The sequence below is a fragment of the Gorilla gorilla genome, chromosome 17 (assembly GCF_029281585.2).
Source record: "Gorilla gorilla gorilla isolate KB3781 chromosome 17, NHGRI_mGorGor1-v2.1_pri, whole genome shotgun sequence".
In the NCBI taxonomy this organism is placed as follows: domain Eukaryota; kingdom Metazoa; phylum Chordata; class Mammalia; order Primates; family Hominidae; genus Gorilla; species Gorilla gorilla.
In genome coordinates, this window is record NC_073241.2 from 99,661,390 (window position 1) to 99,685,490 (window position 24,101).

Sequence of the window (24,101 nt, forward strand, 5' to 3'; positions counted from 1 at the left end):
GCTTCCTGTGATAGCATTTTTTTGTGTGTTACCTGTCCTTTTGGTAAAATGTTTTATCTGTGATTTCTTTAGCTTAGTCAACATTTTCTTGGGTGAACTTGATTGTCAACTAATTTTCATAAATGAACTGGATTCTCTTGCAACATTAATGTTTATAAAAAGTTTTAAATTGATTTGAATAGAAAGAAAATGGTTTTAAAGTTGGATTTATATTTTTCTTCTATGTAGTTACTATAAAAGTGTGCTGGATTTGACCAATCCTTACCCCCACTATAAAGAGAACCCGTGATGACTTTAGTTTAAAAATTGTGGAAATTGTGGAGCAATTTTTCTCACAATGTGAGAAAAATTCTAAACCATATTAGATAATGTGGAAGTCATATTGTCTATCATATATACTGCCATTTAAAAATAGGTTTTTAAAATTTAGCTAAGTCTTAAGTAATTTGCTGTTGCTAATAATTTTATCTCCTTGAGTCAGTTGTTGGGGAGGGATGTTATATTCAATAATTTTTAGTTATTTTGAAACACAGAGTGTTTATTCATTTCACAGTTGTGCAATGGATGTAGTATTTTGGGATTGCCCTGTCCAGAAAATTTTCAGCTACACACCTTTAAAGGAAAATGTTTCTATCTCAGATGAAACATATAATTTGGGATGGTTCTTCCTTTGTCACTTAAAGGAAGAGATAGGAAAAGTCTCTTACCCACTTTAAACATGAGGGTAAAGGTTTAGGTCAAACTTACTGGCTTTGTCATTCAAGCATATCTGAATCCTCACTTTTTTCTCTTTGTTTTTTAGGGTCAGAACTGAGATATTACCAAGAAAAGGCACAATGCCATAATATTATGGTGTTATGGTATTTTGACTTAAAGGGGAAAAGGTACTTAATTTTGGTGGGATGTTGATTGTACCTTGTTACAGAGACTCTCATTTTCTCATATGTTTTCTCCTAATAAGATGGAATATGGAGTATACTGTAATAATATAAGTGTTCATTATAAGCTATTTGGATTAAGAACTATTGCAGAGTTGTAAGCTTGTTATCAAATTAATGCAAGACATTTAAACTATTTTTTTGCGAAACTATTTATTTTTAAAACAACTTAAAGTATATCTAGGGTGAGTTAAAAGTCCCTGTGCATCTATATTAGATGGCAGGTTTTGTCACAGAGTCACTGTGTATTAATAATAAATGTTGAAATGGCTTCTCCGTGTCTCCAGAAGCATTTACATGTCCTCCTTGTGAGATCATGGTGCACAGAGGTCTTTGGACTGCCCTGAACCCGTCTTATGTGGACATAACCTATTCCCTTCGTTTTCTCATCATGCCATGTGTTTAAGATCTACCCGCTTAGTGTCAAGATTATTGAGATTTTCATCTAAATGTTTTTAAAATTGTATTTTGTGTTTTAGTGGAGGACAGTCTTGATACTGTTCTAATTCAGAAAGCCAAATTTTGATGCGCTTTTGTATATTCATAATATATACTTTAATATGCCCTATTCTAATCTAGTTTGAAATTGTTAGATTCTGATAGTATAATGATAAAGTCAAACTATTTGCCAAAAAGTTAAATTTACAAGCAGAAAGATGTTTTGTGATATTTTCTACTTTTGTGTAGAAAGATAACCATTTGGGGTAGGCAGCACAACAGAATGTGAAAGATTGGCTTTATATGATACTAACACAGTCCGGTTAAAAGTGGAAACAGGGAAAAGAGAGAAAACTCATCATTTAGTTTGGTCTAGACACAATTTGGTTAAATTTTAGGATTCTATTGGCAGTTAACATAGATGACATGGACACAGCCTATGAGTGCTTTTTAAATACGTGCTTCTAAAACTCTGAGCTCAAAGCAAGAAAAAGAAAACAGGAAAGCTGTATCCATTTGCCATAATAGATGAATCAGAATTGTTTTCTATTAAATATTTCATCACGAAATATGATGGAGGCCAGAAGCTATTTTTAGGCTTACTATAACACTATTATGCATTTTTATAAATAAGAAGAAGGCTGTAGAAAGTACTTGAAAAATATCTAATTCTCTTTCTGTCTAAGGAAAACTCTTTCTACTTGGTGCAATAATCTGAAAATTTAGAAGGTCAAAATATGTCACAGGAAATGATCATAGAACTAAAAATAGTTTTTAAGGAAACCAGCTACACGGGGCAACCAACCATCTTGCTGTTGAAGAAAACAGTTCCAAAAGGCTAAATCATTGGCATAAAGGAAACAAAACCCAAAGTATGCGTTGTAATTCTTGAGCCAGTATTACTGAAACAGGATAAAAGTTATAAAATCTAACATAGGTTAATGCAATGTCTCTGCTAGTGCTACAAGTCTAAAATATCTTTGTAACAGTGCTTTCAGAAATGCCAGTTTTAATTACTGTACATTTCACATTGTATATGAGAGATACTGCTTTATGAATGAATCAGAATAATACATTTTCATTTAAATCTTAATTGCTTTTCATTAAATGCGAAGTCTTAATTTCAAAATGAAATCACACTACCAGCAATAGACAGTTTTCTTGAAAACTCTAATAAGGAACAATAGCCAGTTCCGTAAATAACTTTAAAATTCTAAAAGTGTTGGTACACTAGCAATCACAAATATGGTTTCTTTTAATACTTTTTTAATCCTGTAAAGAAGGGTTTTTATAAACATTCTTTTTATTAATCAGTCATAACATGGCGAAGTGTGTAGTTGCTGTTTCTGAAAAGTGATCCAAACTCTACATCCAGAGATTATGAAAAATTCTTATAGAATTTTGTAATAAGTATTTACATGTTGGGTGAAAGAAATTTCATAGTCGTTGGAGTGCCACGAAATTAATACTTGCAATTCAGATTGCAGTAGTTTACACTTTTTCTGTATGTTTCAAATCAGGTGTGTACCATTTGTACTGAGAACACCACAGAATGAATTATCCAAAGTCCATTGATTTTAATACGTGTTTTGGTTTGTAAACAAATTATAGTAATTTCTTGCACATTTTTGGAAATTAATTGTATAAGAATTTATGTATCTGCTTCTAGATACAGTGTGTAAATAAAAAATTTCATTCACAAGACCTGCCTTGTAGTCTGCTTAATACCCTGAGAGGTGCCTGATTTTAATTAGTATGGGGTTAACGAGAAAATTTCTGGGTGTCCCAGGAACTGTGCAGGGGCTGGAGGATGAGAACCAGCAAATTTTAGTAAAAATGGGAAAGCAGAATCATGTCTCTAATAGAAGATGTCAGCTAGTGGTGCTAATCTATGAAAGCCTTCCCGGTGAAGGCTGGAGTGAGTTTGGAGAGCTTGTACTAAGCAAAAAGACTAAAAACTGACACAGTAATGAAACCTCACTGAAAGAAGGCTAGGCTAAATGATACAATGTTTGGATTGTGACATTAAAAAAGCATATCACTGTTAATATTTCATTGAAATAGAACCAGGTCATTAAAGTTTATATAGGGGTCATTTAGAAATTTTTTCATAGATAAGAAAGAGTTCTTATATCCACTGTATTGTGTCAGAGTTCTTAAACATGGGATTAAACACCCACTTTATTTTGTTTGAATACTTTGTAAACAAATTCTTTTTTAAAAAAACCATGGCTAATTCAAAGATGAATTTTAAACTGATCTTGTTTAGAATGTATCACAAATTTTCACTTCAGTGAAAGCCAATTTGGAATCTGTGATGATAACGTTATACTTTGCTGATGATGGTGCTAACGAAATACTATATTATGAGATTATCGTGGGATCAAGAATTGTGCAAAAGAACAGACTTCACAAATGTACACCATTACCAGGTAAACAGACTTTTAACTTTTTTAGAAAATGTTTCATATTCATCTACCTCTTCTCTAGGGGTATTCATTTAACAAGATAGAGGAACAGGGAAGTTTGTTGAGGCCAAGCTGCATTCCCTGTAGGTGCTCGTGGTCCTGAAAGGCCACCTGTGAGGAGGGCGAGGGTGAGAGCAGGCAGATGCTCTCAGAAGATGAAAGACCTGCTGCTAGGCTGCCAGATAACACAGAAAATACTGGCCCTGCATCAGAACTTCAATAATAACATAATTTTGTTTGCTATAGCCAATTTTTTTTTTACTCCCACCTTTAAACTTTTACCTTTTTTTATTTTTTAAGCTTCACAGATTTTACTTATGCTTTTCTTAGGCTTTCAGCTTTCTGGGTCAAAAATAGTTTAAACCTTTATTTCTGTTTAATTTAGCTTTCATGTCTGCTGTTTTGGCCTAGTGGCTTTTCTGCTTTCAAATCTTCAGCTTCATTTACAATTCATTGTTGTTGTTGTTTTAATGGTTGTTTAATTCTTTTAACTTTTTTTGTATTTCAGTTTCTAGTTTTGGGATTACCTAACCTTTTGAATCCTCTTTTTAGCAAAATGTGACTCTTCTCTTCCTTCCCTTTGTGTATGGCTCATTTTGCTGATGGATTTACAGCTGCTTTGACCCTTGCGGCTCTAGTCAGGCTCCCCCTCATGTTGGAATTTTCCAGGACAGTTTTCCTAGACCTTCACCTGTGAGACTTTATGGTTCCATAGGGTCTTTGTGTTCCTTTGTGGAAACGGCAGATTGGATGGAGAAGTGTTGGTTTATGACGTTACGTAATTCAGTCCTAGTAGGAAGATCAGTCATAAACCCCAGGAAACAGCCAGTGGATTTGAGAGTGAAAAGGACCTTTTGCTTGTTAAGATTTGATTACAGAAGTCAAATCCAGAGACCCCTGGGAGTGTCCCAGGACTGACGCTGGCAAAGAACCAATAATAGTGAATATCTGGGTGGGCATTCATCTCGGAGCACAGCTGAGTTTTGTAGCCAGATTCCTAGAACACTTTTATGCCAGCCTATATTCTTCCCTCTTTAATACCAGGCAGTCTCACCTTGACCAGTTTTGGAGGAGTCGTAGGAGGGAAAGGCTCCCTTCCATAGTAAGAGCCAAGCAGAGCTTGCTAGATCAGGGTTTATGAATAGGGCCAATTATCTTGCCTAGAGAGAACTGTGGGCTGTCAAATCCTGTCCTTGGTTAACTATGGCTTACAAACAGGGTAAATATTAAATTGAGCCGGGCACAGTGGCTCACGCCTGTAATCCCAACACTTTGGGAGGCTGAGGTGGGCAGATCACAAAGTCAGGAGTTCGAGACAAGCCTGAGCAACATGGTGAAACCCCGTCTCTACTAAAAATACAAAAACTAGCCATACATGATGTTGTGCACCTGTAATCCCAGCTACTCAGGAGGCTGAGGCAAGAGAATCACTTGAACCCGGGAGGCAGAGGTTGCAGTGAGCCGAGATTGCGCCACTGCTCTCCAAACTGGGCGAAAGAGCGAGACTCCATCTCAAAAAAAAAAAATTAAATTGAAAAGGAAGACTCACTTTGTAATCACAAGCAATGGATTTCCCCACACCAAGAAAGCTCTAGGAAGCACAGATAAGGATATAAGGGTTTTTCCGGATCTCTCACTCGGTTTCATGGGTCTAATATGGTGGCATCCAGGGGCACTAGGATTTAATTACACTAGGTCACAAGGTGAATATATAAGCGTCCCTGCGTATCTGCAGGAGATTGGTTCTAGGACCACCCTCTACCCTCCCTACCCCCCACCACCACCTGTGGATACAAGATTCTAGCGATGTTCAAGCCCCTGAAAGGCCTCTAGCTCTGTGGATTCAAACCAGCAGATACAGAGTCAATAGTAACAAGTGCTTTGCCTTCCCCAAAGTAAGGGATAAAGAAGTATGAACAGTAGTGGCTGCCTGTAGGCTGCATATTTACTTTGCATAATAGTGGCTTGAGTAATCATGACTTAGCCACCCAAGCAGAGTCAAGAAAAATTATTGCATTTATTCATCTGTCTTTATTCAATCTTTCCCATCCCACCCAACCAGACACTCAATACTCATTCTCCAAAGGTAATTCAAGACTTATCTCACAATGTCATCTCTCCTTATCCCAAATCAAATTGATTAACCTCTCCTCCTTGAAATTCTCATAAGCCTTAGAAAGAAGAAAGGAAGGGAGGAGAGATACAACCTGCTTCACTGTTGAAAATGAGGAAGAATATGTTCAGTGATCCCTATAAGGATATATGTCCTCATAGGACAATTTAATTTTAAAGATGACAGAAACGCACATGACACTGTTCAGTTTTTTCTTTTTCACACCCCATGAAAACCTTCAGGTTTTACACAGAATTGTTGCTATGCTTCTTACACAGTTCTCCAAATTTTCTAATAGAGACTCTTAAGCTATCCCATAATTCTGAATCAATAAAGCTGATGCAAAAGGGATGAGCCAGCAATGTAATACCCACTCAGTGCATCAGGTTTTTTGGTCATTTTGTTAAATAGGATTTTAGAGTTTCCCTGTGGGTATGAGATTATGAAATCTTCCAGTTGAAGCTATCAGTGTAATAATAAGAAATACCTTTCTTACATGTTACTCAAAACTGGCAGATTTGTGAGATAATGATTGTCTCAGCTTTAGGTGTCCACATTTGAAAAATGTGGATGTGGCGCCCTAGGATTCCTGCAGGTGGGGAGCTGGAAAAGGTCTTTTTAAAGTCTTTCCAACTTGAAATTTCTAATAAGATTTCTAAGACAAAACCTAAATAGAGGAGAAGAATAAAAGATTTGGAGGAAAAAAAAAAAAACTAGAAGGAAAAAAAAGTTCAAATTTGTAACATAGTTGCAATAGGCTGAGTCCACAATGAGTCCATCGGTTTGGTATGCCCATTTCATTTAAGTTCCTGGGATAAGAGCCTTGGAGTCATGATGTAACCAGGCAGTGCATAGAGCACTTCTCCAGCTCTGTTTAAATACACCATTGACTTGTTGCCTATGACACCATCAAGAGTGTTCCTACAGACACAGCCAGACAGCTAAGTCAGGCTGAGCCCAAAATAGGCCACCCATTGACTCAGAAGCTGTTTTTCAGCCTTGAGTTCAAATTGTTTCCAGGTTTAGTCAGGGTTGAGGGGCCTTGGTTCTAAAGGGTAAAGCCAAGGTGCTCAGACAGTGTAGCAGGGAAACACAGCAGTCCCAAGATGAATCCCAGACCCCTTTGACAATCCAGTGAGTTTTGTCCCTCTGAAGCTCACTTTACTATCCAAATGGACTGAATGTTTAAGTCCTTCCAAAATTCAAAAGATGAAATCCTAATACCCAAAGCGATGGTATTAGGAAATGGGGCCTTTGAGAGGTAATTAGGTCATGTGGGCTTTGCCTTCATGAATGGGATTAGCACCCTTATGAAACAGGCCCCCGAGAGCTCATTGGCCCCTGGAGAAGGTGCCATCTATGAAGCAAGAAGTGGGTTCTCAATGGACACCAGATTTCTGGTGCTTTGATCTTGGACTTCCAGCATCCAGAACTATTAGAAATTTCTGTTGTTTATAAGCTACCTAGTGTATGGCTTTGGGTTACAGCAGCCCAAACAAAGACACAGATCTTTACTTACTCCCACACCCCAAAATAGAAATATATGTAAAATTGTGCCTATAAAATAAACTTCTTCTCAAAGGTGAATGAGTAAGGCTGCTATTACTTATTGGAAAAACAAAATAATATGGTAGATCAGTTTTTGATATCTAATCATTTTGGCTTACGTTTACTATGGCAATAGATGTTGAAAGTGATGACTAACAAATGAAATCATAGACACTACACTTTGCCTGGCGATGATGGGTGTGGTGTACACTGCTAGTTGCTGAGGCAACATCATGTCTCTATTTCATCCTCATTAAGAAAACTGTAATTTTTACAGGAATGTCAGTGTGCCCAGTGAAAAAACTACAGTTACCAGACTCTCTTGCAGCTAAAGGTGGTTGTGAGATGTAGTTCAGGCAAGATATGCATTTATTGGGGTTTCTGGAAATGTTCCACTTCCTGCTACAGCCACTTATCCTCCCTTCTTCATCTTTCTTCTTCTTCTCCTGGCTTGCTAATGTAACTCTCCGATGCTCAGCAGTTACACATGCAGGACAGAAAAGCTGAAAGGTCAAATGAGCTGGCCCTGGAGCAGCTGCACTGGGCCCTGAAATGAATAACTTCATAGTGTTTGCAAGATAAATAAACCTCTTATTTGTTTAAGCAGCGTCAACGTTTCTGTTACTCTCAGTTAAATCAATCCCAATCAGAGAGTGCAGATTGAGAAACATCACAATTTTCCAAAATTCTATGGGTTTTATTCATATCAAGTTGTCATCTTTACTTTCAGATGAAGGAGAGCTTTAGAAAGATGCGTTTGTTGTCTGCATGCTTCATTGCAACAGCCCTGCCACACTAGGAGGAAGACAGGTTTTGGGTCCTGTCTTGGTGATAAAGGTAAAACTAAAGGACAATCAAATCTCATCAAACTTCTCTCTGAGGTAAGCTGTTGAATACAATATTTTATTGAATATAATAAAAGCAAAGAGAAATGTCAACAATAATGATACCAGAATGCATCCTGTATTTCCATTAATAAGGAAACTGTTCTGGAATTAATACATAGAATTGATTGTATGGTATATTGCCTATTTGCAGTGTCATCCCATGCCATTATCTAACTATTTACAGAAAAAAAAAAGAAAAAACTTCTATGTAAAAGCAAGGAAAATGAGAGAAAGAATAATTTCAAAGGGGGATCTAATTTCAGATGATGAATGCCAGCTGTCAATGAACCTATACCGACTGTGTTTTTGATAAAACTAATAGTCCAAGCACCTAGAACTGTTACCCCTTTAATTGTTGATCCCTCATTTTTTAAATCATAAATATGAGTGGCTACCTGCCTCCTTCACAAGGTCGTGGTGAGAAGCAAATTGATGCCAGTGCCATTTTTTCCACCTCAATTCCTTGGGTTGCACAATTTTGTGGGAATTTCCTGGGAAAACTTCAAAGCAATTTAAATAGATCTGTCCCAACCATGCAATTACAGGAGCTGATGACGTTTCAGAAACAGTGACAAAGTTCAGAATCCCATTCTTCCATCCTAGATGGGAAACATCAACTTTCCTGATGGTGAGTTTGTCAGAGTCCATTCCCAAGAGTGGGGGTGGGGGCTGTTGACAGGCAATGATTTCTGTGGAGTAGAAGAGAGGAAAAAAGAAAAAGAATTTGTTAGCTGTGACAGACACTTTGGTTAATTGGTCTTCATCCACCTTTTCCTTGCCTGCCTCTCAATGTAGATGCTGAAAAAGCAAGATACTCATTTTTTCCAGCCACCCTTGCAGAGCCAGAAAGCCCATGAGATTCAATAGATGTAAGACAGAGAGATTTTCATTCCTGGATGAAAGGAGACAGGCCTGGGAGAAGAGTTTTCTCTTGCCATCTTTGCAGTCTCTCCACTCCTGATGTGTACAGGGTCAAGTAAAGACTTGCTGTCTAGAAGTGTGGCAACAATTGGGTGGCCATGAATCATGAAACTTAAAGACAAAAACTAAACATGCTGCAGATTTGGAGTGGAAGGAAAAAGAGCATGGGACCCATGACCAGTCTGGGAAAATCTACCTCTGAACATCTTATTAAGTACACGTTGAATGTCCTTCCTTAGCAAGTAGGTTGTTCCTGCCAGGTCTCGTATCCCTCAGTCTTGAAGAACATACACTGACACAGATGAGTGGGATGCACAAAATCATAGGGATTCAAGAAAGGTAACCCCAAAGAAACTCAAAAACAATACAACTCTAACAGTTAAATTATGAATAACCCGTCTCAAACTTAGCATGTTAGTTCTTGGAAATATTTACCTGGCGGAGTAAGAACCCACTGGGACAATTTCAGGGTTCTTCAGCCACTGAATCGATTTTAAATCAATTTCTCTCTGGGAGAAATTTGGAATATCTCCTTCATTGAGAAGGGGCACAATAAGCACAGCTATAAAAATCAAGGAAACCACGAGAATAGTTTCTTATATTAATACAGCAAACATATTCCTGAAGGGATTGATAATTTCATTTTGTTTTTAATAATAATTAATCTTTGCAATATCCTGGTGGAGAGATGGAGAGATAAAGGATGATTACTACCACTTTAGAGGGGGAAAGATAGAAAGAACATGACATTAAATGATTACCTGTAAGCCACAGTTAAAATGTAGCCCCATGTAGACAGCCAGTAAGACAGCAGAGGTAAGATTCCAGATAGCTTAAGTTGTAGTCTGGCCTCTGTCCCTCAGGCACTCTCTCTAATGACTCAGCAGGTCCCAATGAGTCACTCAGTGCCTTGCACCTCCCAGAAACTAGGCTAGGATATAAAGAGAACACAGATTAAAAAAGAAAACCAAACTAACTCATTCAAACCATTGTAATTAAGGCAATCTAGTCATTTTTTGACTCAAACCTTTAGAATAAAAAGGCAGCAAAGGAGAAAAAACGAAATAAGGAAATCACCAATATAAAGAAATATACAAGAATACTTAAATGTCAGCAATATTGTCAAACAACTTCTACAAAGTAAGCAAAAATGGAGTAACTAGAAGTAGCAGAGGAGAGAAATATCATAAATATGTTAAGCATTGAGAGTTAGCTAGGGTTGTCAGCAAATAAAACTTTTTGTTTGTTAATATGGCATGCTATAACTCTTTCAAAATAACGTAAGTGGCTTGAAATAAAGTCTACATAAGCCACATGGCCTTTAGAATATAAATAACACTGCCTGAGTGCAAACCCTTGCCTTACCACATACTAGCAGTGCCATTTAGCTTCTCACTGCCTTAACTTTACTGATTAAGTTTATTGCGGTAGTAGTAACAGCTCCAGCCTCAGAGGGCTCTCACTTAAGAGTTAATTTATCTAAAATTTCTGAAACGGCACCTGGCCCAGAGTGAATACTATGCAAGCGTTTATTATTACAAGAATTGAATAATGTAATTAGCAGGTATTTTAAAACATATTCATATATATATTTAATATAAACATTTGGAAGATGTAAAGAACTGATCATATCTTAGGACTTTAAGAATATCTCAGGCAGGGTGCGGTGGCTCATGCCTGTAATCCCAGCATTTTGGGAGGCCGAGGTGGGCGGATCACCTGAGGTCAGGAGTTCGAGACCAGCCTGTTCAACATGGAGAAACTCCATCTCTACTAAAAATACAAAAAAATTAGCCAGGCATGGTGGCAGGTGCCTGTAATCCCAGCTACTCAGGAGGCTGAGGCAGGAGAATCACTTGAACCTGGGAGGCAGAGGTTGCAGTGAGCCGAGATGGCACCATTGCACTCCAGCCTGGGCAACGAGAGAAACTCTGTCTCAAAGAAAAAGAATATCTCAGCAGATTCTAAAAATTACAAAATATGAAACCCACATTCTCTGGCTACACTGCAATAAGTAACCAATAATTATTTTTTTAACGGTAACATTTAAACACACCCTCTTTGCCTCAACCCTCCACCACTGAATAAGGCATGTTGTTTTACAGGGGTGAGAAGTTGGTTGATTATTGGTGGTAGCATTTTTCCTACCATGGGACCACGAGAAATTTCCCCTTTTTCTTTGTTAAGCAAGATAGCTGGTCTTGAAGTCCTTGAGTTCTGGATATCCCTGACCTAGAGGAAAGCTAATATTGTTTTATGAGGCACATTAGGGGAAACAAGTTTTGTTCTGGGGGTGCAAAAAGAAAGTGGCCCTTCCTGGGGAGATAGTTGGATTTTATGAGACCAAGAGTTGGGAGTGTCTTCAGGTACAGGACCTTGGTTGGGGACCGGCTCCTGTCCTCCAATAGAGAACCAAATACCATGGCTTTTGGAGCTCAGCCAAGATCCCCAAGGCCAGATTTGATGTTAAGGGTGTGAAAGCCATGATCAGAACCTGTCCTCTAATAAAATTATATTGTAGGCATCTATTGTTACATAGCAAACTGTCCCAAAACTTTAAATTGTTGACTTACAACAATTTATTACATCTCCTGATTTTGTGGGTCTGGAATTTGGATAGGGATCAGCTGGGTGGTTCTTCTGTTCTAAGAAGGGTTGGCAAAGATCATTCAGTGTTATTCAGCTGACAGGTGGGCTGGGCTGGAGGGTTCTAAGATAGTTTCCTACACAGGAAGGCTTTGTGCATGTGTCTGGTCAAAGATGGCTGAAGAATCCACTTAGGAGGGTTGGTTGAGCAGAGCACCTACATGTGGCTTGTGCAGCATGACGATCTCAGTGCAGCCAGACATTGTAGATGGTGGCTCAGGACTCCAAGAGTGAATGAGACAGAGCACCATGGTCTTTTATAACCTACAACAGAAGTCCTCTACGGTCACAGGTACTATTTACTGGTCAACTCAGTCACAAGCCAGCCCAGATAAAAGGGAAGGGCTCATAACCCCCTTAATAGTAGGAATGTCAAAAACTTTGCAGCCACAACTTTAAACCACCACAGCTATGTCAGTATAAGCTTAGGGGAACATCAGAATGAACTGGGAATCAGGGTCCTTTCTCCCATTTCATGGACTGCATAAGCCACCAGAATTCATGTGTAAATGTACCTGATGGAAGAGAAGCCAGAAGGAGGCTGATGGTTTTAATTAAATATATTTAATCGCATCAAGAAAATATCCATAAATTCTTACTTTACTGAAGTTTTAAAATTGTTACATATTTAAAACAAATGTATTCATGTAAAAAGTACCACAGAATTTAAAATATCTCTTCTTCACTGTACCTCAACAGATTTCTGTTGGCTGCTGTGGCAAATGTCACACACTTAGTGACTTCAAATAACACAGATGTATCATCTGACAGGGTGGAGATGGTAAGTGCAGCATAGGTCTCATTGAGCTAAAATGTACATGTTCAAAGCACTGAGTTCCTTCCTAGAGACTCTTGTAGAGAATCTGTTTACTTGCTCATTTAGGTTGCTGGCAGAATTTAGATCTTGGAGGTTGTAGAACTGAGATCCTCATTTCCCCATTCCTAAGTTCCAAAGGCCATCCACATTCTTTGGCTCAGGGCCTCTCCTTCATCTTCAAAGCCAGCAATGGCAGGTCCAACTCTTGTCAGACTTCGCATCTTTCTCCCTCTTCCTGACTTCAGCCAGAAAAGATAACCTGCTGTGAAAGATTCAGGTGATTAGATTGTCTGCATTTAGATAAATCCAGGATAATCTCCCCATCTCAAGATCCTTAACTTAATCACACCTGCAAAGTTCCTTTTGTCAGAAAAGGCAATACACAGTTTCTGGGGATTAAGATGTGGATATGTTTGGGGGCCATTTTTCTGCCTATCACACTCAAAGCTCCCTATCTGATTTCTAAAATCTTCTTGCTCTATTACCAGTGTAATATATATACATATATATATATTAGAAACTTGCATGGTTCCCTTTGAAAGATATGAATTTAAGATATATATGCATTTTAGATTTTTAAAAAGACATCTTTTTTTTTTTTTGGGACAGAGTTTTGCTTTTGTCACCCAGGCTGGAGTGCAATGGCACAATCTCAGCTCACTGCAACCTCTGCCTCCTGGGTTCAAGCAATTCTCCTGCCTCAGCCTCCCGAGTAGCTGGGATTACAGGCACGTGCTACCACACCTGGCTACTTTTTGTATTTTTAGTACAGATGGGGTTTCACCATGTTGGTCAGGCTGGTCTTGAACTCCTGACCTCAGGTGATCCATCTGCCTCGGCTTCCCAAAGTGCTGGGATTACAGGCATGAGCCACCGCACCCAGCCAAAAGACATCATTTTTAAGAATTCAAGTTAAGAAGGAAAAGAAAGACTTCAATAATTTTCTAATCACCTGTATCTTTGTTGTGAGCAATTTTGGCATATGTGCCTGCTAACGTCATACTAAAAATTATGATTAATTTTAGAAACATTTTAAAGGAAGTAATTAAGTCCTAGAGACTAGGTATTATGGCAGTGTTATAACCTTACGCTAAGTTTTTTATTTTTTTTTTATGTTGGCTACCACTTATTTGTGTGTGTGTATATGTTTTCTTTTTTTATTATTGTTATACTTTAAGTTCTGGGGTACATGTGCACAACGTGCAGGTTTGTTACATATGTATATATGTGCCATGTTGGTGTGCTGCACCCATTAACTCGTCATTTACATTAGGTATATCTCTTAATACTATCCCTCCCCCTGCCCCCACCCCACGACAGGCCCCAGTGTGTGATGTTCCCCTTCCTGTGTCCAAGTGTTCTCATTGTTCAATTCCCACCTATGAGTGAGAACATGCAGTGTTTGGTTTTTTGTCCTTGCGATAGTTTGCTGAGAATGATGGTTGCCAGCTTCATCCATGTGCCTACAAAGGACATGATCTCATCCTTTTTTATGGCTGCATAGTATTCCGTGGTGTATATGTGCCACATTTTCTTAAGCCAGTCTATCGTTGATGGACATTTGGGTTGGTTCCAAGTCTTTGCTATTGTGAATAGTGCCGCAATAAACATACGTGTGCATGTGTCTTTATAGCAGCATGATTTATAATCCTTTGGGTATATACCCAGTAATGGGATGGCTGGGTCAAATGGTATTTTTAGTTCTAGATCCTTGAGGAATCGCCACACTGTCTTCCACAATGGTTGAACTAGTTTGCAGTCCCACCAACAGTGTAAAAGTGTTCCTATTTCTCCACATCCTCTCCAGCACCTGCTGTTTCCTGACTTTTTAATGAACACTATTCTAACTGGTGTGAGATGGTATCTCATTGTGGTTTTCATTTGCATTTCTCTGATGGCCAGTTATGATGAGCATTTTTTCATGTGTCTGTTGGCTGCATAAATGTCTTCTTTTGAGAAGTGTCTGTTCATATCCTTTGCCCACTTTTTGGTGGGGTTGTTTGTTTTTTTCTTGTAAATTTGTTTGAGTTCTTTGTAGATTCTGGATATTTGCTCTTTGTCAGATGAGTAGATTACAAAAGTTTTCTCCCATTCTGTAGGTTGCCTGTTCACTCTGATGGTAGTTTCTTTTGCTGTGCAGAAGCTCTTTAGTTTAATTAGATCCCATTTATCAATATTGGCTTTTGTTGCCATTGCTTTTGGTGTTTTAGACATGAAGTCCTTGCCCATGCCTATGTCCTGAATGGTATTGCCTAGGTTTTCTTCTAGGGTTTTTATGGTTTTAGGTGTAACATTTAAGTCTTTAATCCATCTTGAATTAATTTTTGTATAAGGTATAAGGAAGGGATCCAGTTTCAGCTTTCTGCATATGGCTAGCCAGTTTTCTCGGCACCATTTATTAAATAGGGAATCCTTTCCCTATTTCTTGTTTTTGTCAGGTTTGTCAAAGATCAGATGGTTGTAGATGTGTGGTATTATTTCTGAGGGCTCTGTTCTGTTCCATTGGTCTATATCTCTGTTTTGGTACCAGTACCATGCTGTTTTGGTTACTGAAGCCTTGTAGTATAGTTTGAAGTCAGGTAGCATGATGCCTCCAGCTTTGTTCTTTTGGCTTAGGATTGTCTTGGCAATGCGGGCTCTTTTTTTGTTCCATATGAACTTTAAAGTAGTTTATTTTCCAATTCTGTGAAGAAAGTCATTGGTAGCTTGATGGGGATAGCACTGAATCTATAAATTACCTTGGGCAGTATGGCCATTTTCATGATATTATTTCTTCCTATCCATGAGCCTGGAATGTTCTTCCATTTGTTTGTGTCCTCTTTTATTTTGTTGAGCAGTGGTTTGTAGTTCTCCTTGAAGAGGTCCTTCACATCCCTTGTAAGTTGGATTCCTAGGTATTTTATTCTCTTTGAAGCAATTGTGAATGGGAGTTCACTCATAATTTGGCTCTCTGTTTGTCTGTTATTGGTGTATAAGAATGCATGTGATTTTTGCACATTGATTTTGTATCCTGAGACTTTGCTGAAGTGGCTTCTCAGCTTAAGGAGATTTTGGGCTGAGATGATGGGATTTTCTAAATATACAATCATGTCATCTGCAAAGAGGGACAATTTGACTTCCTCTTTTCCTAATTGAATACCCTTTATTTCTTTCTCCTGCCTGATTGCCCTGGCCAGAACTTCCAACACTATGTTGAACAGGAGTGATGAGAGAGGGTATCCCTGTCTTGTGCCGGTTTTCAAAGGGAATACTTCTAGTTTTTGCCCATTCAGTATGATATTGGCTGTGGGTTTGTCATAGATAGTTCTTATTATTTTGAGATACATCCCATCAATACCTAATTTATTGAGAGTTTTTAGCATGAAGGACTGTTGAATTTTGTCAAAGGCCTTTTCTGCATCTATTGAGATAATCATGTGGTTTTTTGTCTTTGGTTCTGTTTATATGCTGGATTACGTTTTTTGATTTTCGTGTGTTGAACCAGCCTTGCATCCCAGGGATGAAGCCCACTTGATCGTGGTGGATAAGCCTTTTGATGTGCTGCTGGATTTGGTTTGCCAGTATTTTATTGAGGATTTTTGCATCAATGTTCATCAGGGATATTGGTCTAAGATTCTCTTTTTTTGTTGTATCTCTGCCTGGCTTTGGTATCAGGATGATGCTGGCCTCATAAAATGAGTTAGGGAGGATTCCCTTTTTTTCTGTTGATTGGCATAGTTTCAGAAGGAATGGTACCAGCTCCTCCCTGTACCTCTGGTAGAATTCGGCTGTGAATCTATCTGGTCCTGGACTTTTTTTGGTTGGTAGGCTATTAATTATTGCCTCAATTTCAGAGCCTGTTATTGGTCTATTCAGGGATTCAGCTTCTTCCTGGTTTAGTCTTGGGAGGGTGTATGTGTCCAGGAATTTATCCATTTCTTCCAGATTTTCTAGTTTATTTGCGTAGAGGTGTTTATAGTATTCTCTGATGGTAGTTTATATTTCTGTGGGATTGGTGGTGTCATTTTTTATTGCATCTATTTGATTCTTCTCTCTTTTCTTCTTTATTAGTCTTGCTAGTGCTCTATCAATTTTGTTGATCTTTTCAAAAAACTACCTCCTGGATTCATTGATTTTTTGAAGGGTTTTTTGTGTCTCTATCTCCTTCAGTTCTGCTCTGATCTTAGTTATTTCTTGCCTTCTGCTAGCTTTTGAATGTGTTTGCTCTTGCTTCTCTAGTTCTTTTAATTGTGATGTTAGGGTGTCAATTTTAGATCTTTCCTGCTTTCTCTTGTGGGCATTTAGTGCTATACATTTCCCTCTACACACTGCTTTAAATGTGTCCCAGAGATACTGGTATGTTGTGTCTTTGTTCTCATTGGTTTCAACGAACATCTTTACTTCTGCCTTCATTTCGTTATGTACCCAGTAGTCATTCAGGAGCAGGTTGTTCAGTTTCCATGTAGTTGAGCGGTTTTGAGTGAGTTTCTTAATCCTGAGTTCTAGTTTGATTGCACTGTGGTCTGAGAGACAGTTTGTTATAATTTCTGTTTTTTACTTTTGCTGAGGAGTGCTTTACTTCCAACTATGTGGTCAGTTTTGGAAAAAGTGTGATGTGGTGTGAGAAGAATGTATATTCTGTTGATTTGGGGTGGAGAGTTCTGTAGATGCCTATTAGGTCTGCTTGGTGCAGAGCTGAGTTCAATTCCTGGATGTCCTTGTTAACTTTCTGTCTTGTTGATCTGTCTGATGTTGACAGTGGGGTGTTAAAGTCTCCCTTTATTATTGTGTGGGAGTCTAAGTCTCTTTGTAGGTCTCTAAGGACTTGCTTTATGAATCTGGGTGCTCCTGTATTGGGAGCATGTATATTTAGGATAGTTAGCTCTTGTTGAATTGATCCCTTTACCATTATGTAATGACCTTCTTTGTCTCTTTTGATCTTTGTTGGTTTAAAGTCTGTTTTATCAGAGACTAGGATTGCAACCCCTGCCTTTTTTTGTTTTCCATTTAGTTGGTAGATCTTCCTCCATCCATTTATTTTGAGCCTGTGTGTGTCTGTGCATGTGAGATGGGTCTCCTGAACACACTACACTGATGGGTCTTGGCTCTTTATCCAGTTTGCCAGTCTGTGTCTTTTAATTGGAGCATTTAGCCCATTTACATTTAAGGTTAATATTGTTATGTGTGAATTTGATCCTGTCATTATGATGTTAGCTGGTTATTTTGCTCGTTAGTTGATGTGGTTTCTTCCTAGCATGGATGGTCTTTACAATTTGGCATGTTTTTGCAGTGGTTGGTACCGGTTGATCCTTTCCATGTCTAGTGCTTCCTTCAGGAGCTCTTGTAGGGCAGGCCTGGGGGTGACAAAATCTCTCAGCATTTGCTTGTCTGTAAAGGATTTTATTTCTCCTTCACTTATGAAGCTTAGTTTGCCTGGATCAGAAATTCTGGGTTGAAAATTCTTTTCTTTAAGAATGTTGAATATTGGCCCCCACTCTCTTCTGGCTTGTAGAGTTTCTGCTGAGAGATCTGCTGTTAGTCTGATTGGCTTCCCTTTGTGGGTAACCCGACCTTTCTCTCTGGCTGCCCTTAACATTTTTTCCTTTATTTCAACTTTGGTGAATCTGACAATTATGTGTCTTGGGGTTGCTCTTCTCAAGGAGTATCTTTGTGGCATTCTCTATTTCCTGAATTTGAATGTTGGCCTGCCTTGCTAGGTTGGGAAAGTTCTCCTGGATAATATCCTGCAGAGTGTTTTCCAACTTGGTTCCATTCTTCCCGTCACTTTCAGGTACACCAATTAGATGTAGGTTTGGTCTTTTCATAGTCCCATATTTCTTGGAGGCTTTGTTCATTTCTTTTTACTCTTTTTTCTCTAAACTTCTCTTCTCGCTTCATTTCATTCATTTGATCTTCAATCACTGATACCCTTTCTTCCACTTGATCAAATCGGCTACTGAAGCTTGTGCATTTGTCACGTAGTTCTCATGCCATGGTTTTCAGCTCCATTAGGCCATTTAAGGACTTCTCTACACTGGTTATTCTGGTTAGCCATTTGTCTAATCTTTTTTCAAGGTTTTTGGCTTCTTTGTGATGGGTTCAAACTTCCTCCTTTAGCTCGGAGAAGTTTGATCATCTGAAGCCTTCTTCTCTCAACTTGGCAAAGTTATTCTCCGTCCAGCTTTGTTCCATTGCTGGTGAGGAGCTGTGTTCCTTTGGAGGGGGAGAGGCACTCTGATTTTTAGAATTTCTAGCTTTTCTGCTCTGTTTTTCCCCATCTTTGTGGTTTTATCTACCTTTGATCTTTGATGATGGTGACGTACAGATGGGGTTTTGGTGTGGATATCCTTTCCGTTTGTTAGTTTTCCTTCTAACAGTCAGGACCTTCAGCTGCAGGTCTGTTGGAGTTTGCTGGAGGTCCACTCCAGACGCTGTTTGCCTGGGTATCAACAGCAGAGGCTGCAGAACAGCAAATGTGGCTGAACAGCAAATGTTGCTGCCTGATCATTCCTCTGGAAGCTTCATCTCAGAGGGGTATCTGCCCATGTGAGGTGTCAGTCTGCCCCTACTGGGGGGTGCCTCCAAATTAGGCTACTCGGGGGTCAGGGACCCACTTGAAGAGGCAGTCTGTCTGTTCTCAGATCTCAAACTCCGTGCTGGAAGAACCACTACTCTCTTCAAAGCTGTCAGACAGGGACATTTAAGTCTGCAGAGGTTTCTGCTGCCTTTTGTTCAGCTATGCCCTGCCCCCAGAGGTGGAGTCTACAGAGGCAGGCAGGCCTCCTTGAGCTGAGATGGGCTCTACCCAGTTCAAGCTTCCCGGCCACTTTGTTTACCTTCTCAAGCCTCAGCAATGGCAGGCGCCCCTCCCCCAGCCTTGCTGCTGCCTTGCAGTTAGAACTCAGACTGCTGTGCTAGCAATGAACGAGGCTCCGTGGGCGTGGCACCCTCCGAGCCAGGCACAGGGTATAATCTCCTGGTGTGCCGTGTGCTAATATCATTGGAAAAGCACAGTATTAGGGTGGGAGTGGCCCAATTTTCCAGGTGCCATCTGTCCCAGCTTCCCTTGGCTAGGAAAGAGAATTCCCTGACCCCTTGCGCTTCTGGGGTGAGGTGATGCCTCGCCCTGCTTTGGCTCATGCTCGGTGGGCTGCACCCACTGTCCTGCACCCACTGTCCTACAGGCCCCAGTGAGATGAACCTGGTATCTCAGTTGGAAATGCAGAAATCACCTGTCTTCTGCGTCACTCACGCTGGGAGCTGTAGACTGGAGCTGTTCCTATTCGGCCATCTTCCGCTTTAAGTTTTTTATAATCTTTTTGGGAAGGTAAGACAGTTATACAGTGAACAGTTAAGCAGTCTATGATTAATTGCCAAAATGAGTGCTATAAAGATATAATCTCTGATTCAGTATCAGGAAAGACCAGGGCTGTTAGGGAATTTGCCCCAGAACTTTATTTTATAATCTATTTAGATTTTTAAAAAAATCCTAAACTATCAGGTAGTGAGAAACGCAATCGAAAATTTCATACTAAAATTTAGATTTACCTTAGTTATATTCTTAACCTCTGGGTCCAGACATATTCATTTCTACAACAAGTTCTGAATAGAAATAAACATTAAGATATTAAAATTGAATTTTCACCCTAAGGCTAATATGGAAATGAAATTGAAAAAAATACATCTATTGCTTTTACACAGAGCTTCCTAAGAGATTTTAGTTATATGAACATTTATATGTCTTGCATTTTAACTTCCTGAGGGAACAATAGAAATATATTCCCACCCTGCTCAGGGCTTACCACCCAGTTCCTATAGAGAGGGAAATCCTTTCAACTCAAATAGTTTAACAACAGTGTTACAGTTTAAGGCTCTATCAATTAGTGATGAAGGATAACAATTTAGTAGTTGATAAATATTACATATTTGATGTCTGTAGATGAACTCTTTCATGCCCTTGAGCTAATAACACATATTAATTAAGTTAAATGCAGATTTCACACTTAATCTTCCCATTACATGGCAAATGTAGATAGCTTGAAAAGTCACAAATGACTTGAAACACTATAATTGTGTAGGTATTTCAGTATATAAGTCACAAAGGAAAAAAATATTCAGTTCAAATTGTTCTAAAGCTCAAGTTCAAATTTCCCTTTCTAGTTGACATTTGCTGAATTTCTGGAATCCACCAATTGTCTTTAAATTCTAAACAGGGAAAAACTACTTCCTTAGGAGTAAGGAAAAAAAAACTGATGAAAAATCACTTTTTAAGGCAATCACAAACCAACCATCAACTATCATTACTAGGGAAATATGTAGTTAGGATTAGGAAGTGAGAACTCTTTGAGTGGGACCCTGAAGGCATATATATAAATATAAACTACACACCACACCTTGGCTGTACTTGCCAGCTGAGGCTTCAAAAATTACATGGTTTCTAATAAGTAAATTACATTCATATTTTTCCCATAATCAAAGGATATAGATCAAAGTTTGGCTTCACAATCTTGTTGCCTTCTGAAGAGGCATTCTCATATGAAAAAGAGGTCATTGCCTAGGTAAATCAAGAGACCAGCTTAGAAAGTGATCAAAGCCATGAAAAACCCATTTTGTTAATTATTCAGGGACATGCAGACACACTTATTGAGAGCTCCAAGGTCACAGCAAAGCAAAGTATTGGTGTACATTTCAGCCTTGTGCCTTGGCATTTTTTTTTTTTCATTAAAATGGCTTCATTTGGAAACCCATAAGAAAAAGCACTGCTGTACCAGAAGAAGAAAAAGAGGTTGTAGATTTTAAACTTCAATAGAATTTGTTTCAGCAACTTACATATATTTTTTACCTTTAACCTATTTGAATGTGACAGCTGTAGGAAATACGTTGGAATTGAATCTTTAACAACTACAAAAGTCTTGTTTTTGAAAGAAAATTTTGTTAGATACTGGAACAACCTGAATGAATGCAACACAGAATTATTAAAAATGCTATTTCTGGAGATAGAAAAAAGCTGTGCTAGGTTTGGAAGACTTCTGGATTTAAGGTGGCAAGAGCAGAGCAAAAACAAATTAACTGCAGGAATGTTTTCCATTCCAGAGTAAATCTGCCTGCTCAGATAATAAAAGAAAACGAAAATCCTCTTGGTTATGGTTGGGTTTGTGCACATTTTGTTGTTGTTGTTGTTGTTGTTGTTGTTGTTGAGATGGAGTCTTGCTCTGTTGCCCAGGCTGGAGCACGGTGGTGTGATCTCAGCTCACAGCAGCCTCTGCCTCCCGAGTTCAAGCAATTCTCCTGCCTCAGCCTCCTGAGTAGCTGGGATTACAGGCACGTGCCAATGCACCCTACTAATTTTTTATATTTTTAGTAGAGATGGGGTTTCACCATGTTGGCCAGGCTAGTCTTGAACTCCTGACCTTAGGTAATACGCCCACCTTGGCCTCCCAAAGTGTGCACAATTTTTAAACCACTAAAACATCATATACACCATGCAGAAATATTACAACTAAATATCTAACCGAATGGGAAAAAAGAGAGGAGTTGGGGGCTACACAAATAGGACAAGAGACCTCAGGTTAAAAAGCTGAGGTGGCCCACCCAACCACCAGCTGGGATCTGATCCACCCTCACTGTTATGAACTGAATGTTTGTGTCCCTCTAAAATTCATATATTGAAGCCCTAACACACCCATGTGATGGTATTTGGGGCTGGGGCCTTTCAGGGGTAATTAGGGTTTGATGAGGTCATGAGGGTAGGGCCCCCAATAGGATTAGTGCCCTTACAAGAAGAGCACGGGCCAGGTGCAGTGGTTCACACTTGTAATCCCAGCCCTTTGGGATCCCAGGCCAAGACAGAGTATCACTTGAGGCCAGGAGTTCAAGACCAGCCTGGGCAACATAGTGAGACCCTGTCTCTATTAAAAATAATAATAAAAAATAGCCGGGCATGGTGGTGTGTGCCTGTAGTCCCAGCTACTTGGGAGGCTGAGGTGAGAGGATTGCTTGAGCCCAGGAGGTCAAGGCTGCAATGAGCTATGGTCACATCACTGTGTTCCAGCCTGGGTTTTAGTGCAACACCCTATCTTTAAAAATAATAATAATAGTAATAAGAAAAGACACCAGAGTGCACTCATGTTTGTGCATGGGTGTTCTCTGTCTCACTTGCTTTGTCTCTCTCTCTACCTGCATACACTAAGGAAAGGCCATGTGAAAACATGGCGAGAAGACAGTCATCTGCAACCCAAGGAGAGAGACTTCACCAGACACTGACCCTGCTGGCACCTTGATCTTGGACTTCCAGTGTTCAGAACTATGAGAAATAAATTCCTGTTATGTAAGGTGCCCAGTCCATGGTATTTTGTTGTAACAGCCTGAGCTGTTGAAGATGGATTTTCCTTTCAAGATCAGGTCTTGGGCCTCAGAGTCAGCCTCACTATAGAAAGCAAGGGCTAGTCTCAGCTTCCCACAGAAGACTTGGTTTTATTAGAGGCAGGTTTTGTCTTGCTTACATTGAGGTTATACAAAGCATAACAAAATTCACATTTTATAAAGTGACTACTATATGATCACTCTGAATTTTATTTTACCTGTCATTTCTCGGTATCAATAGGTTTTACTTCCCCTTGTTCTGGATTTCAGTGATAGATGACTGAATACAATAAATATTTATTGAGCGCCTTTTATGAGGATATATTAATTGAACAAAATGCCTGTCCTCACAGAGCCGACATTCTGACGGAGGGTGCTAGGAGAAGAGAGGGAAAGACAATAAACATGTAAACAAATAAACATGGCATACCCAATGTCAGATTATGACTTCCACTTCTGGCTGTGAAAAGCCATCTTGTAGCTGATTAACCATCCCACCTAAAACACTACATCTGAAACATAAAGAAAACACTGGGGAGCAGCCAACTTAGGCAGGCGGGACTTGATGGGTTACAGTGCTCCAGACAGAAAACCCAGGGAGGGAGCTCCACGATTACCCTGGTTTTTCCCCGAGCACATTTTCCACATTGCAGCATGCATGAAAAGACTCGAAGCTGCAAGTGGCAGTCTTAGCAGGTAAAGGGACAACAGCCAGTGTGTAGAGCTATCAAAGTATCTTGAACTTGAGGGACAAAACCTTAGAAAGTGAGGAATCACAAACAAACAACAACGACAAAAAATAACAAAAAACAAGGAACTTCATACAATTTCCCTCAAGCCATTGTTGGACACTTTTTTTTTTTTTTTTTGAGACAGAGTCTTGCTCCCATCGCCCAGGCTGGAGTGCAGTGGCCAGATCTCGGCTCACTGCAACCTCCACCTCCTGGGTTCAAGCGATTCTCCTGCCTCAGCCTCCCGAGTAGC

The 24,101-nt window shown here is 39.3% G+C and overlaps 1 long non-coding RNA gene across 1 annotated transcript; it reads left to right on the forward strand.

Moving 5' to 3' along the window:
- Positions 1-8,247: 8,247 nt before the first annotated feature.
- Positions 8,248-23,135, forward strand: LOC129528323 (uncharacterized). The gene is made up of 3 exons (XR_010131255.1): positions 8,248-8,386; positions 8,938-9,020; positions 22,946-23,135. It is a non-coding gene; the product is annotated as an uncharacterized lncRNA (long non-coding RNA).
- The last annotated feature ends 966 nt before the right edge of the window (positions 23,136-24,101 follow it).